Source organism: Hylaeus volcanicus, chromosome 5 (genome assembly GCF_026283585.1).
Source record: "Hylaeus volcanicus isolate JK05 chromosome 5, UHH_iyHylVolc1.0_haploid, whole genome shotgun sequence".
In the NCBI taxonomy this organism is placed as follows: domain Eukaryota; kingdom Metazoa; phylum Arthropoda; class Insecta; order Hymenoptera; family Colletidae; genus Hylaeus; species Hylaeus volcanicus.
Genome location: NC_071980.1, coordinates 14,552,019 through 14,567,994, shown reverse-complemented (window position 1 = coordinate 14,567,994; position 15,976 = coordinate 14,552,019). Strand labels below are relative to the sequence as shown.

Below are 15,976 nucleotides of genomic sequence, written 5' to 3'. Positions count from 1 at the left end.
CTCACCCCTGAATGCTCGCAATTCAAACAAAAGGCGTCCCGGAAGCGGTCGCTCGTCACGGAACGGGCATAAAAGCTACAAAGAGGCTGGGCCGGACCAGAGAGCAACATATTTCGGCGTCTCTCGCGTTCGACCCGAACAAATATCGCAGCATGGTTGGTGGTTCGCTGGAGAAGTGGAGCTTCGACGAGAGTTCGTTCTGATCCTAGACAAAGAAAGGAAGGAGGCAGCACAAAAGGACGCGAAAACGCGTCGACGCAGATCGTCAACGACGGACAACAACGCGACGGAGACGGCAAAGGGTTAGGCGGGCCAAGGGAAACGAAAAAGGGTGCACCGGGGGGTCGGAGGACACTCGGCACCGGTGGCTGGAATCCCGTAATTTCTGCAACAAAGCGAGCCGTCCATCTCGCTAGTGTAGGCGACACGTCGCTACGCCCGCGCCCGCACCGCCCTCCGTGTAGAGGGTTATTAGATCCTCGTGATGAACGAGCTCGCGTTACCGTGGCGGCTCTGGACCGTTGCATCGCGAGGAACAGCCCGGATATCTGTAATGCGGGAACACTTGCCGGCTGTGGGACGCATCCCTTTATTCTACACTTGCACTCTTATCAAACCACATCCCACTAACTGTATGTAAATGTAAACTTTGATGGACTTACAGTTACACGAATTGTATGATAAAGAATTGGAAAAAATCGAAGAGTTTAACCCGATGACATACAATGACAAGTTAGGGTCATCTACTCGTTTGATGTGCTAGTGTAGACTTTGACGAGTGTGACTCGTCAAAAGCTGTTTTCAGCGAGCGCCGCACAGTGGTCCGGATGGCCGAAAACCTGGCCAAAATGTAATTTTTGAACTTTCGAACACACACTTTTCTCAATGTTGTGCGTGTGTTGTATACATATGAGTGCATTAAATGATGTTTGAAATTTTTTAAAATAGTAATCGGTTACTGATATACAGAGGTTCGAAGTTGACGAAATTTCATGCTCCTTGATATCGTGAAAAAGTGGCGCATGTTTATTGTGTCATAGAAAGTTTGTCCTCAATAGATTCATATGTAATTCATTTTACCGTAAAAGTAGATGTTATAAACATAAACTTTCCACAAAAACAAAGTAAAATATCTTTGGATTCACTATTGTAATTCCCTTTTCAATATGGTATAAATTTTAGTTATCTTTCGATGAGTCGGATGGAAAACAAAGATGATAGTCACCGAGTGACACGCTCTGTCGAGATTCTTGATATAAAGAAATATGTCAGGTATGGTATCCAATTGAGAAAACTTGCGCAAATTTGCGCCATTTTAAGTTATTTAAATTTAAAGTGCCAAGTAGGAGTATTTACAATCTGTCCAACCAGCATAACTTGTTGATATATCTGTAAAGGTTAATATATTAATATAAAACTGAATATAAAATGAAAAAAGAAGTATGTTAAACACTAATACGTTTTTACTTAATAATGGATCTGAGATTATAATTTGTCAAAGTTTCGGTTACAAGCGGCTAGATTAATGTAGCCTGCTTTTCAACCGACTTCGAAAAGGAGGAGGTTACTCAATTCGACATATTTCTTTTTTTTTTTTTTTTTTTTTTTTTGAGGTATGTTCACCGATTACGCCGAGATGGCTTGACCAATCGGAATGAATCCTGTTGCATCTTGTAGAGCATGTTCCTCCAGTGATCCTGCTATCAAGACTTTTTGCGATTTGTCATTTTTTACCCGTTTTTTTTTACCAAAAAGCCGTGATTTTTAGGTATGCTTGTCGATTACGTCGAGATAGCTTGTTGAATCGTAGTGAAACCTCTTGCATCTTGTCGAATATTTCTTCCAGTTAGTCGCGTAAAAGATACATTTTGTGATTTGTCATTTTCTACCCGTTTCTTTTTTTAAATAGAAAAATGTTGTCTTGCTTCTTACTCCGAGACGGATGGATCAATCAGATTGAAACTTCTTGCATCTGGAAGAGCATTTGCCATTTGGTCCCATAACAAAACATTTGTCCTTATTTTGTTTTTTACCACTTTATATCAAAATTTATTGCAAAAAGCGTACTACTTCACGTATGTTTGGCCTGAAATCGATGAAATCCCTTACATTTTGCTGCCGTACAGGTTTTCGCGATGATCACATTTGCAAAAATTGATGAATTTTTCATATTGTTTATAACTATTGTTATTGCAAAATTCCTATTTTTTTTTTCTTGGTTCATTAATTAATTCCGATTCGATCCCGATTAATTCCATATTTGTATAATCTTCCAGCATTCCTGATAATCTCATTTGCAACTATACAGGGTGTCCCAAATATGTTGGATATCTTTGAATGGGGTGTTCCGGGAGGTGATTTGAAACAATTTTTTCATAGCGAAAATGTTGTTCGAGGCTTCGTTAAGGAGATATTGACAGAAACCGCCGATCAATCACAGCACGAGTATACCGTGAACGTCTGCGGTAGCGTAGGCTCCGCTCCGATTAGTCGTGCGTTTCTATTTCTGGAATATCCCCTTAACGAAGCCTCGAACACCATTTTCGCTAAGGAAAAATTGTTTCAAATCACCACCCTTTTCAAGGACCTCCAAAATTTTTGAAACACCCTGTATAGCGTTCAGCCCTTACATTTTAACATTGGAGAATTTTGAGTACTCCATTAAGTTGTTATTTATACTACGTTTCGACTCTTTGGTTTAGAGTCATCTCCAGGACTTAATAAAATAATTTTTTGGAAAAAAAATTTAACCGACTTCAAAAAAGGTACAGTGAATAGTATGAAATAATTTCGAATTAATTTATATGAATACGCACTAGCTCTAGATATAATTGCTTAAAAGTATGGGAAAATGCAGTGAAAAGTGTGAAATACTTTCTATTTAAATTACGTTGTTATTCACCATCGTTTGATGAATTTGGTTAAATTATTAAATACATCGTATTAAATGCAATGCACCTTTTTCGGAAGCGGCGCAGACGTAAAAACTTTTTAATTCCGGTTTGGGTTAGCTTTTGGTAGAGGCGGCAATATTGAATGCTGTCAATGTATACATGTTTATTGTCTATGTAGAATTAATAGTTAATGTATATAGTATGTACACGAAAATGTAGTTTGAGTAGATTTGGGGCTTTTTTCGAGAGGAGGGGCGGCAATATTGATTACTGCTAATGTATAAACTCTCCCCATGGAAATACTGTATGAATAGGTTTGGGATAGTATTCGGTGGGAGCGGCGATATTGAATAGTGTTAATGAATATGATGTCTAAAGCGGATATGGTAATCGCAATAATTAAAGGCCATATTTTTTTGTTCCTCGAACAGAAAGTTAAACCAAGTTTGATAATATTTAATTTTGGGGATAGCTAAGACGATTCTGAACTACGATTTCGTTTGCAAAAATTTCGAATGGTGTCGAATTATTAACGAAAACGAAGCACTATCCGCAAAGGAAATTGTGGTTCAGAATTGTCTCAGGTACCCCCCACTTCCGGTTCTTACACTAATTCAACGACACCCTGTATACTCTACCCATGGAAATACTGTCTGAGTAGGTTTGGGATAGTATTTGGTGGCGGCGGCGATATTGAATAGTGTTAATGAATATGATGTCTAAGGTGGATGTAATGATAGCAATAAATAAAGACCATATTTTTTGTTTGTCCGACAAAAAGTTAAACCAAGTTTAGCAATTTTTGATATACTTAATTCTAAATTTTGCGCCGCCCCCGAAAAAAGTGCATTGCATTTAATATGATGTATTTAATTATTTAACCAAATTCATCAAACGATGGTGTATGAAAATGCAGTAATAGAAATTATTTCACACTTTTCACTGCATTTTTCCATACTTTTAAGCAATTATATCTAGAGCTAGTGCGTATTCATATAAATTGACTAGAAATTATTTCATACTTTCCACTGCACCTTTTTTGAAGTCGGTTAAATTTGTTTTCCAAAAAATTATTATATGAAAGATCTACTTTTCCATTTATTTAAACGAAACTGAAGACCAAAAACAGCATTCTTTATTCTAAAATTGATGAATCTTGGCCAGCTTCTCATGAAAAAGCAGTACTGGCGTCGTATCGCTTTGCACCATGGTTACGAGGAAAGGAAGACTGTTTACGCGGCATTAAAACAAACCTTATTATCCTTAATTTTAATTTAACATTAATTTATTATTATTATTTCTGTCAATGTATTCTAACTATGTTGCCCAATAAACCTAGAAATCCTATTTCATAACAAATTCATAATAATTTAATATTTTTAATATGCATGTCGACCATATTGGATCTGCCATTTTGAATTTTGCAATTTCGATACCAGATTCGTAATTTGTGGCCCAAATAACCATAAAATACCAAGTTTCACGAAGATCCGAAAACTCCTTCTAATTTTGGCCAGATTTTTGGCCATCCGGGCCACTGTGCGCCGCGCCGTGCAGTATACAGGGTGTCTCACCCGATTTTGACATCTTGTTTTTCTCGCTATTGTTACTCGTAACAAAAAATGTGTCAGCGTAGACTTGAATGGTATCGAGTGAAGCATATTCTGATGTTAGTACACTAATGCACAAAACTTAGCGGACAAACTTTTCAACGGTTCGAAAACATGGAAGTTTTCAACCGATTGGAATGAAACTCCGTGAGGAGTAGTTTTGAAGTGTTCTCTGGGCGTGTGTAAAGTTACATGGACGAGGGTTGATGCGAAGGAATTAATTCATCCCCTTAAAGGAGGGTGCGTCGCAAAACGTCACTTCTAAAGGTTCCAGAGATGACGGAAGGGGTTCAAAAAATTAAAAAAACATTTTGGGCGACTCTGTTTGATGCCTTCTACAAAATGCACCCCTTAAAATCGCTCTCGGACAAACCCACCCCCCACAACCTCCCACCCCTCTAAGATCCACAATGTTTGGACGATGGTCTCGATTTTGGACTCAACGCATTCTCTGAGCTACCCTGATCCAGAAAATGCCATTGCCCTTACCGTGCTCCCCATAGGCACCCTTTAGAGGGGGGGGGGGGGGGGTGGAACAGCTGGCAAATTTTTAACCCCCTTCGTAAAAAACACTTCCACGCATCGGAGGGCGATGAAATTCACCATGTTTGTTCCCGATACGTTAAGGATGAATGCCGAAAAGGTCCTGTTTCGAAAACTGCCTCCGGAGCTGAAGGGAGGGGGGCAGAGGTATGGGTGGTCCAACCCCCATTGTGTAAGGGTTGGGACTTTATCACATTGCGTGGATTACATGTCCAACAGTCCAGGGCATCGGGACGACACCGTTTTGATGTTTTTTTCCCGCGTGAATAGCAACGAAATTCGAAAATGTCGATTTTTTGAAAAACTCGCTTCCAACTTCAGATCCATCTGCAGGGTGAACGAGTGTACCCACGCCAACGCCGTTCGTGAATTCGAATGCGCGAATGCTCTATTAAAAAAATTCCCAATAAATCAGATTTTTTGAATCACGCTTTCATTGTCAAATCGGAGCAGATTTGAAAGAGTAGTAAGTGAGCCGGCATCAGAAGCGGAGCGAGGGCCTGCACCCGTACGCGGTCAGACCAGACCGGACTCCAATTTAACGTGGGCTTTTCCGAATTCACGAACGGCGTTGACGTGGGGTTACTCGTTCACCCTGCAGATGGACCTGAAGTTGGAAGCGAGTTTTTCAAAAAATGGACAATTTCGAATTTCGTTGCCATTCACGCGGGAAAAAAACATCAAAATGATGTCGTCCCGATGCCTTGGACCGTACCACATGTGTTCCACGCAACGAAACGTCGTTCCAACCCTTACACTTGAGGTGGACCACCCCTAACTCTGCCCCCCTCCCTTCAGCTTGGGGGGCAGTTTTCGAAACGGGACCTTTTCGGCATTCATTCTTAACGTATCGAGAAGAAACATGGCAAATTTCATCGCCCTCCGATGTGTGGAAGTGGTCCCTTACGAAGGGGGTTGAAAATTTGCGACCTGTTCCACCATCCCAAAGGGTTCCTATGGGGTGCACGGTATGAATGATAGCATTATCTGGATCGAGGGAGTCCAGAGAATGCATTGAGCGCAAAGTCGACACCGTCGTCCAAAAATTGTGGATTTTATAGGAGGTGGAAGGTTGTGGGGGGGTGGGTTTGTCAGAGAGGGATTTCAAGGGATGCATTTTGTAGAGGGCATCAAGGAGAGTCGCCCCAAAGGTTTTTTTGAATTTTTCAACCCCTTCTGTCATCCCTGGCCTGTTTCAAAGAGGCGTTTTTTTACACACCTCCCTTTAGGGGGTCCCCTTTACATCAATCCTCGCCAATGCAACTTTGTACACACTCAGAAGACACTTGAAGACTATTCCTCACGAAGTTTCACCAAAATCGGTTGAAAACTCTCATAGTTATGAGCATTTGAAAAATCGTTCCGGTTTGCTTGTCCGTTAGTGTAGTAACCATTTCTCCTTTTTTTTCACATCTTTTTCTAAACATACTGATAACGAAGATATGGCAGTGATGGGCAAAAGCAAATACGAATACGATTGTAATCGAATTTTTTCGAGTTGTGATTACGATTACGATTGTAATTATATCTTTCCGAGTTGTGATTACGTATTTTTAAAGGTTTATAGCCATTGAAATTCTGATGTCGGTTTTAAGGTAACAAATTTCTATGGCTGAAAACCTCTAAGAATACGGTCGTATCGTAATCATAATCACAACTCGAAAACATTTGATTACAATCGTATTCGTATTTGCGATTACGATTTTGCCCATCACTGAGTTGTGGCTTGTCACAATTACTCTGCCCACCCTGTATATTTGTTTCCGAAAAACGAGAACGAAATTGATTCTTTGAAAATGTCACACCAGAAGGACCTCTTACTTAAGTGAATAGTTTCAAATCCTTCACGAATAGAAAATCCATACTTCTAATAAGTAACCATTCGACATCGTCAAATAAGTTTATACCTGCTCGTCTTCGAGCTCTGTAAAATTGATAAGGAAAAAAAGGACCGTAACGGAATTATCGTGGCAAAGGTTCACGTGCGCAGATGGCTGCGCTTTCGTTGCACCGTGGCATCGTTTCGCCTAATTACTTAATCCGTTTACTCGTGCGCCAGCCAGGACGAGAGCAGAATACGAATTCGCATTTCGGGGCCGGTGCATTCGCGCGGCGAAATAATTGTGCTCGCAATAAATACAGCAGCGGCTAATTTTATTCCCCTCGGCGGAGTTGCCGCGGTCAGTTATTAGATCATCATGATGAACGAGCCGGCATCGCGACATGGCGACTGGCGTACCATGGCGCCGCAAAAGAACGAAACCCGTGGACGCACTCTGTCTTCGGATTTTCCCGATGAAATTACTAGTGCTCATAATAAATACGATTTCCAGTAATTTTATCGCCGAACGCTGCTGCCCGGTGTTTTTTCCCCTGGTCCTGATGAACGAGGTTATGAACGTGGCCTGGCAGAAAAGTACGATCGACGCGTCGTTAGTGTCGCGCACCATTTTGTGGGTTTTGCGTTATCAAGCAGTTATAGCGGATCGTCTCATAAGTCTTCGCGGTTTTTTGCTGTGCAAACTTCTGATAGGAAGCAAGTTTACGTAAAGGTTGGTACACTCGTTCGAAGTGAAGCACGTGTGATTATACGAGGTGTGCTGGTAATTCTTTAATAGTGGAAATACATTGATTTTTTAAGTAGGAGATTATTGTTCCTTCAACATTAAGGAGGTACTCATTTTTCGAGGCAATTTCATGATGTTTTTGCAGCTAAAGTACTTGATATAAACTTTTGAAATTTGTTGTGTTTATTTATACATATGTATGAAAGATTCTGTTAAATTTACAACTATCTTACTCAATTTGTTTCTAAGGTATGTAATATATTTCATGTTACCAGAGTCCGTTCTGGTGGTTCGAACCAAGACAAAATGATTTTTTTCTATTCATTATGAAAGTTATAGGTGAAATATGACAAAAGATATTAAAAGAAAATTGACGAAATGGCGATATTTTAAATTTAAATCATCGTATTTTTAAAGTATCAAAAATATCCTAATTTACACCGTAGCCAGATATGTATTTTTTATTTACGCATAGCCTCTCCACGAATAGTTGCGCTAAAAAAAGGACTTCTTCAAGACAAATATATCCTGCACCTTACCAAGACATAACCAGGTTGTGATATCAAAAATCACACTGGATCATATGAAAATGACACACTGCTATCTATTCAACAAAAAAGAGCCTCCAAATTGCGGACTATACCTGACCCTTCTTACAGTGGAACATATTATTTTACACTCCAGAAAGCACGTCACAAAAAGAATTCAGTGCAACATCGTGCAAGACAACCTGAAGAACACTAAGTCGATCCAAAACCTGCTGCGCTACTTTAAAAGCAATCGAACTCTACAATAGTCTATAAATCTACGGTCTGGTTGTTAATAACCCAAACAGCGGTTAATGCGACATTAAATAACGTATTTAAAAAAAAAGAATATAGGGGAAAAAACAAAAATTACTTTTTGACCCAGATATAAATAGTACTTCTTTAATATTCATTTTCTGGAGATATTGTATTTAAAAATACTGCATTCAAGAGGTAAAATTGATTTAAAAAGAATGAAAAGAGTGCAAACTGTAATGGATACAAGTAGTATGAAGATTTCGCAGGTTTCGAAGTTTGGAAATGCTAGTATTAGATAAGTCGAGTTTAATACAAAGCCGTAATTTATTTATCGACAAAAGAAACATTCCACAAAGTAATTTAAAAAGACGATTATTTCTGTGGCTATACAAGTAATCATTTATTCACTGACAAAAGAAACGTTAGATTTAATTTTTACATTTTTTAACGTATACAAAAGTATTCAAAGATTTTCGAAACATAATAGTGTAAAGATATAAAAGAGGAACGTTCGCTTCGTGGATGAAAAATAATTGCCTGTTCGGCCACAAAAAACGTCATTCTGGGGAGAGTGCTTGGTATGCATTGAAAATATTGGTTTTCAAGAAAAACATTTGTTACATAAAAATAGAATTGTAATATGTACATAGGATACTGACGCAACAAACAAATGACTGAAAGAAAACATAGGAAATAATAATAGAAGGACAAACTAGTCTTAGTTATTGAAAATTTACAAATAAACATTGAAAATATTCGAAATTAGTAAAATCGAGTAAACAGAACATATTTGCCTTATTATCTACTCAAACTACAGTAGTATACAAACGGTTGCAAAACGAAAACAGTATATTTGATTCACTCTAACTTTTTATCTAAAAAATGACATGAAATTGAAATAAATTCGAATACCAGTCAAAAGGTCATGGGTCTTTCAAATATCTCCTAATCAGAACACCGATACTAATGAGATAATGAAATAATCAAATATTGCATGATTTCGTCTTCATTTAAGTCTGATTTATAGGATTTCCTAACTACTTTGAGTACTATAATAAATGTATTGAAGACGGCATTGACACAGACCTCTATAAAAATGTCTAAATATCAACATTCTTTCGGATTTAAAAATTATGCTCCTTTGTTATTGCATATAATAATTGCATGTAAATAGATGGTGCAACATGCTTTTGCTAATTTTTTATCTCTCTAAATTAAAACTACTAGATCAATTTGAGATTAACTAATCTCAATGTATACAAACATTGTCATGGATCATGCGTTATACTCATCAGAATATGGCAGAATACAGTGTAAGAGAATAAATCGGTCAACTGATAGTCATAACAAACTTTGATTTATTATTTTAGCTCAATCTGAAGTAAATATCTCCATTACAGAGATATTTTCTTTTTCTTTCTTAATATTCCTTTGTCAACATTGTATCGACATAAAAAAATATTTCTAATATCACAGAAATACGTTAAAAATTGTTAAAAACCTCAGACTAATCGAATATATCGCTTACTTGGATTAAATTCTATAAAATGCTTACCTTTAAAAACCGACTACTCTGTTGAATGCAAGTTTAAGACGCTTTAAAAAATAAGTTGTCTGAGTCATGTAGGCGGTGTGTAAACGGGAATCGGGAATGGTATCCTCTGGTAAAAATTGACTGACACGCGTTCGTAGTTTTTGCTTCCGGATCGTTACAGCCTCGACCGGGTTCGGGCGCTGTGAAAGAGTCATGGACATCCGGTACGTGAATGACGTCCAATTTCATGGGACAATGGTTACGTAGTGGCTGCCGCGATGAAGATAGAGGGGTAACGGCTCAGAGATAGGGGGATGAACGGTCAGAGGGGTTGAGGGATTCGAGAGAAATACACAGTCTTTGCATAAAGCGCAAGGAGTGGCAAAGAGGTATCAAGGGACAAGTCCGGAGATAGAAAGAAACAAAACAAGAAACACGTGGGGGGAGGACGATAGTTTAGGGTTATCAGTAGTAGGATTTAGTTGTCGGAATCACGGTGCCGTGAAATCGTTCAGTGTATAACGGCGTTCATTTGAATAGCTTCATATACAAGCTGTATAAGAAGCAAGACAAAATTTTTCTGTTTTTTTTGCAAAAAAATGGGTAAAAACTGACATATCGCAAAAAATCTTAATAATGGGACCACCGGGGAGACATGCACTACAAGATGCAACAGGTTTCATTCCGATTGGTCAAGCCATCTCGGCGTAATCGGTGAACATACCTTAAAAAAAAAAAATAAAAAAAAAATATACGTGTCGAATTGAGTAACCTCCTCCTTTTTCGAAGTCGGTTAAAAAATATGTTCATTCGAATGAATGATTTGTCTTGGAGTACTTTTATTAAAGACAGCGTTTATTTCCAAGCATTGTTCAGAAAGTATTTCTTTTATATACAAAACATGAATAAATAGAAAATTTAAAAGGTCGTCAAACATTTGCATTAAGTAATTGTTTTATTCTATAGGTAACCTTAATAAATAACTGATCCTCTTCGGTTTGACATTTTGTTTACTGAAATATAAATTTGAATGATGTCTTTTGAGGAATGTCAGAGCATTGTTAGGAAAGTATTTCTTTCAACTACAGTATATAAATAAAAGGAAGATTTAAACAGTGACCTAACATTTGCATTAATTAATTGTTTTATTTGTTACGTATGCACACCCGTTCTTTTCGAAGCTCGCGTTCATTTATTTTATCTACCCCTTGGAATGTGGAGTCTGGTCTTACCGAAGTGCACCCTGCAGCTGTACCATACTTTTCTCATAATCATCTTTTAACTTGCGTTGCGTGGGTAACCCTTTATCTAAACTTTCCCTAAAGCCCCACAGATGTTCACCTCTGAGTAACAAAAATCTCAACCGCCAAATTTCCATGTATGGGAATCACTGACGTATCCTCACCAATATCTAGGGGTATATAAACCCATGATTTTCGTTACTCGGGGGATTAGTACGAAAGAGTTACTTGGTAAAGTCACGTCGATCGTCTTCAGAATTGCGCTTCAGTGAGATCGGGCTTCAGATCCCTTTCGATCAACATTAACCATATAGATCCGCGAGGACGGTACAAAATCTATTACGGCATAGAAGCATTCTCGACCCCCGCATCGCCAGTGCGTTAACATCGTGCAACAATTAGGTAATTAAATTCATACACTAACCGCGACAACACGACACTGTACAATTGTATTATTAGAATTATTCAGTTTTGAATATATAATCATCTGTTAACCTTAAAAGGTCTGTTAAATCATTATTAAACCTTCACCATTGGAATAAGCAATCCTAACCAGTGTAACGACCCCACAACATAATAACTTTACCGCTCGAGTTATTATTTGTTTAGAATTAATAGTTGCGAGGCTTTATCCACGACGTGTATTATATTCCAACGATACGATTCGATCCTTACCTAACCTTCCCAACGGTTACCCTTTACCGGGAGATACCGATCCTACGGTTACCCTTAATTGGGAGATACCAATCTTTCCTTTCTTATTCTTTACCTAACCTTCCCAACGGTTACCCTTTACAGGGAGATACCGACCCTACGGTTACCCTTTACCGGGAGATACCAATTCCCAGCAGCTATCTGACTTCGCGTCAGAGTCGACTGCGATTTCTACTCCATCCTCAATCTTTGGATCCATTGAAATAAACAGGATTTCTTCGATTCTTGAATTCAACCCACTCGCAGGGCTCACACGCGCGTCGCTATCGCCCTGGCTCGTAACATATTCTATAAATAACCCAAATAAATAATGCATATGCCTGTTCTTATAGGCACGAAGGATGTATTCATTTTTTGTATTCTTTAAGTACACATATGAAGGATATTTGACATTCTAAAAGATTTTTGTATGAATTTAAAAGCATAAATTTTATTCTATGATTTAATAATAAATGTTATCGATCAAAAGAATGATTTATGTATCTCGGAGCGTTTTTATTAAATACACCATTTATTTCCAATCGTTTTTACTAAAAGTGTTTTGATTATTTATATATATGATCTGCTTCCATTCAATAAATTAAAATAACGTTTGGTGAGGACAGTTCCTAAAAATTGTAATTGCATTTCTTTGTAATCATTAATTATGGTTACCACTGATAATTGCTAGAGGAAACGCAGTCTCCGACACAGTAGCAATATGCAAATTAGCTCTTAGAGTAAAACGAGTTTAACATGTCTCGAGTAAACAGTTTTTCATTTTGTATGAATTTATGTGGGGTGAGTGGCGAGTGCGTGTGCGTGTGTGTGTTTGCGTGAGAGCGACCGGGTCATGTCGCGACAGACCGGCGCCGATATGTTTGGAAATTCGTTTGACTGAGAAAGCGTGTTGAGAGAATGTTTAAGATCGAATGATAGGTATGAATGTTTATATGAGATCATCAATGACCGACGCCGAAAGCCGAATGATAGCGAAGAATAAACGTTGTGTGACTGTAACCGATGGATCCGTGGAACAGAGCGTAAGCGAGATGAATGCAAGGGGATGAATGGATATAAACGTATGGAAGTTCGACGAGAGAGTTAGTCTTGAACGATCAATCTTAGCGTATAGTTTGTGTATTGCGAGTTGAGTAATTTTAATACAATATATAACGAACAATTAAAGGGCTTTTGAACCTTCCCCACTCCTCGAGAATCCTACATTTATTACAAATGTATTATGAATAAGAAAGTTTTTATTTTCTTGCGTTCATAACTACAATTTATAATAACAAATGTTCCAAGCTACTCAAAAAAAATAATTGTATGATCGATTTCAAGAGAGGGAAATATATCATTGTACTTTGTCAAAGTGTGATTGTGATCGCGATCTTCGGCGAGTCTGAAGGTTGCATAAAAATGATTATCACTTGTAACGGACAGTGATGGATGCACCGGTTCAAAGTAACGCGAGGTACGGTTGCAAATTAATGATTGCTCGAACGAGGCAAGAAGTATGAACGTAATATAAATGTAAAAGTACGTGACGTGGATGGTGACTGGGAAATGTATATTCGTAACGTACTCCAAGAAAGAATCATGAATTTGAACTTTTACTGGAAAACCTTGTAATTTATACGCTGTGTGATAAGTTGTCTATTGAATTTTAAGAAAGGACCAAATAGTTTGGAAGATTGGTCGTGATTGACAGCTTGGAGGATATTATTCTTTTGGTAATGTTTACTAACAATTTTGACGGAATTTTAACGAAGTAGTTGTGATAAAAACTCAATTTTGATTTTTTGTGTCAGATAAATTACTTGATAAAGTTGAAGGAAAAATATTATTAGAGTACTATTCACTGAGGTATTCAACGCGGATCTAATTCCAAAGTCTAATTTAATTATTCTGTACAATATATCCTAAAAACTATAAGAAGTGATGCCGTGAAGAAAATTAGGTTAGATTTGGCATGAAGTACAGAAGCAATGAAATTCACGTTAAATGAAACAAATTAAAAAATTTAGTTTAAAATTCCCCTATACAATTCCTTTTCAATGTTGCATATATCTAAACGACCGATTTCCCTAGTGGTACTGAGGAAATTAACTTTTCTGTACTCTACAATCCATTCGCAGAGGACACGTTTAATCTCTGGAGATATTTACTTTATTATGCAGAGAGATTAATTTTTTCCCTTTGCAGCGTTAGGGTTTAATTTTTAAGTTGGAATTTTAACATACTGCATTGAAAATTGCTGTGTATACGTTTAGACGCAATTAATTTTGTAGATTCAAAAGAAAAATGATTTAAAAGTAAAATTATTGTGCACTTAATCATGTACATGAGTAAATATCATACAATTTTCTCAACAAAATTTACTTGAATTGTTTTTATTATATAAGAGAATTAGGTATTCAAATTGCTTAAGAATAAAGTCTTCTTTGGGAATTAAGTTTAAGGAAGTAAATACAAGCGCACACTTTTTTTCTTATACAATGTATCTTAAAGACTGTGATTAATTTAAAAAAATTTTATATACAGTCAGTCCCAGAGGTATTTGTACTCTCCATGTCTATTGAAGATATTTCTCTAAATTAAATGACGAGTTTCATGTTTCCAAATAAATTTGTCATTATAAATATGAACATGTGTAAAATTTATTCATGAACATATTTATAATGTAACATTTATTGTAGAATATCATTGAATGTAAACAAATTTCTTCAATAGACATAGGGGTTACAAATACTTATAGGACTGACTGTATATGCATTCAAAATGGCACTGTATACAATATACGATGGGCCATTTTGTATGTCCTGTTGATTTTATAATGATATGGCTATTTAAAAGAAAAGATATTGAAATTTCATTAAACATGGTTATTGTAGAAACATGATTCTGGACATGTCTTCATAAACTATAAAACTTCCTATTAATTACAAACTGATTATTCATCATTACCTTTATTCTTTGTTTACAAATAAAATTCTCCGTTAATTTCTGGTAAAACTGGCCGAAAAAGCAAATGATGTTTTGGTACTGGACGTTTCTTCTACAACTTCGCCAATTTTCATTGAAATTGATGGTAACCAAGTTGGAGGTTCCTTTGTGAGATAGTGTAGAGTATTAGAAAGGAGTGGTGCATGTGACAGCTCGTTTAAATGAGATGCTACAAATCTGTGAATGACAAGAGTGAAATAACAAGAGTGAAAAGCTCAATATAAAGAGTACGAAGTGTTACAGTGAACAGTATATTTTTAAATCCGTTTTATATAAATAAAATTATATTTATAAATACGTTTTATATTTTTAAAGATGTTTAAGTATAACAATATTCTTGTCGAAAGAATAAAAGGTTAGAAAAAATAAAAACTTCTGCAGCTGCTACAGTAATAGGATATACTTTGTCAGTCACACACTTCTGAGGTAAAATTTTCGAAGTCATTTTTGTCGAAAACGAAAATTTGTTTCAGTAAACTTTATTCCAGATTTTCGATTAACTTTACAGAAAGAAACACCATGTATGTATACTCAGTTGTATCGTCCTCACTCTGTATTAATGGCCCAACGAAGCACTTAGAGTGCTGCCAGAGGAAAAGGTAAGAGGAATCGACGTAAAATGGTAACAATAGAAGCTGAGGGATGTGGAAACTGAGTGACAGCTGACGGACCTCATAAATCATGGTTAGGAAGCGTGGTCCGTCGTGTAACAAATATTTGACCGACGAGTCCACGGTGCTTGTTTTTCAATAAAAATTTCCTTCACCCTCGCGAAATTGATGTCGCCCATTCTTACGGATCTGTTTTTAACAAGAATTAGACCTTCGACGTTTGCAAGTTGGAGGAAAAACCGTGGCGACCAATTATGTAACACCACACAGTGGTCCGGATGGCCAAAAACCTGGCCAAAATTAGAATAAGTTTAAATATGTTTTATATAAATTATTATGAATTTTTTATGAAATAGGATTTCTAGGTTTATTGGGCAACATAGTTACAATACATTGGCAGAAGTAACAATAATAAATTAATGTTAAATTAAAATTAAGGATAATAAGGTTTGTTTTAATGCCGCGTAAACAGTCTTCCTTTCCTTGTAA

The 15,976-nt window shown here is 37.0% G+C and overlaps 1 protein-coding gene across 1 annotated transcript in view; it reads right to left on the bottom strand.

Annotated features, from left to right (window-relative positions):
• The window catches only part of LOC128876487 (E3 ubiquitin-protein ligase MIB1-like), a 605,287-nt gene that overhangs the window by 334,267 nt on the left and 255,044 nt on the right, over nucleotides 1-15,976 (bottom strand). The gene's annotated exons all lie outside the window — the stretch shown is intronic.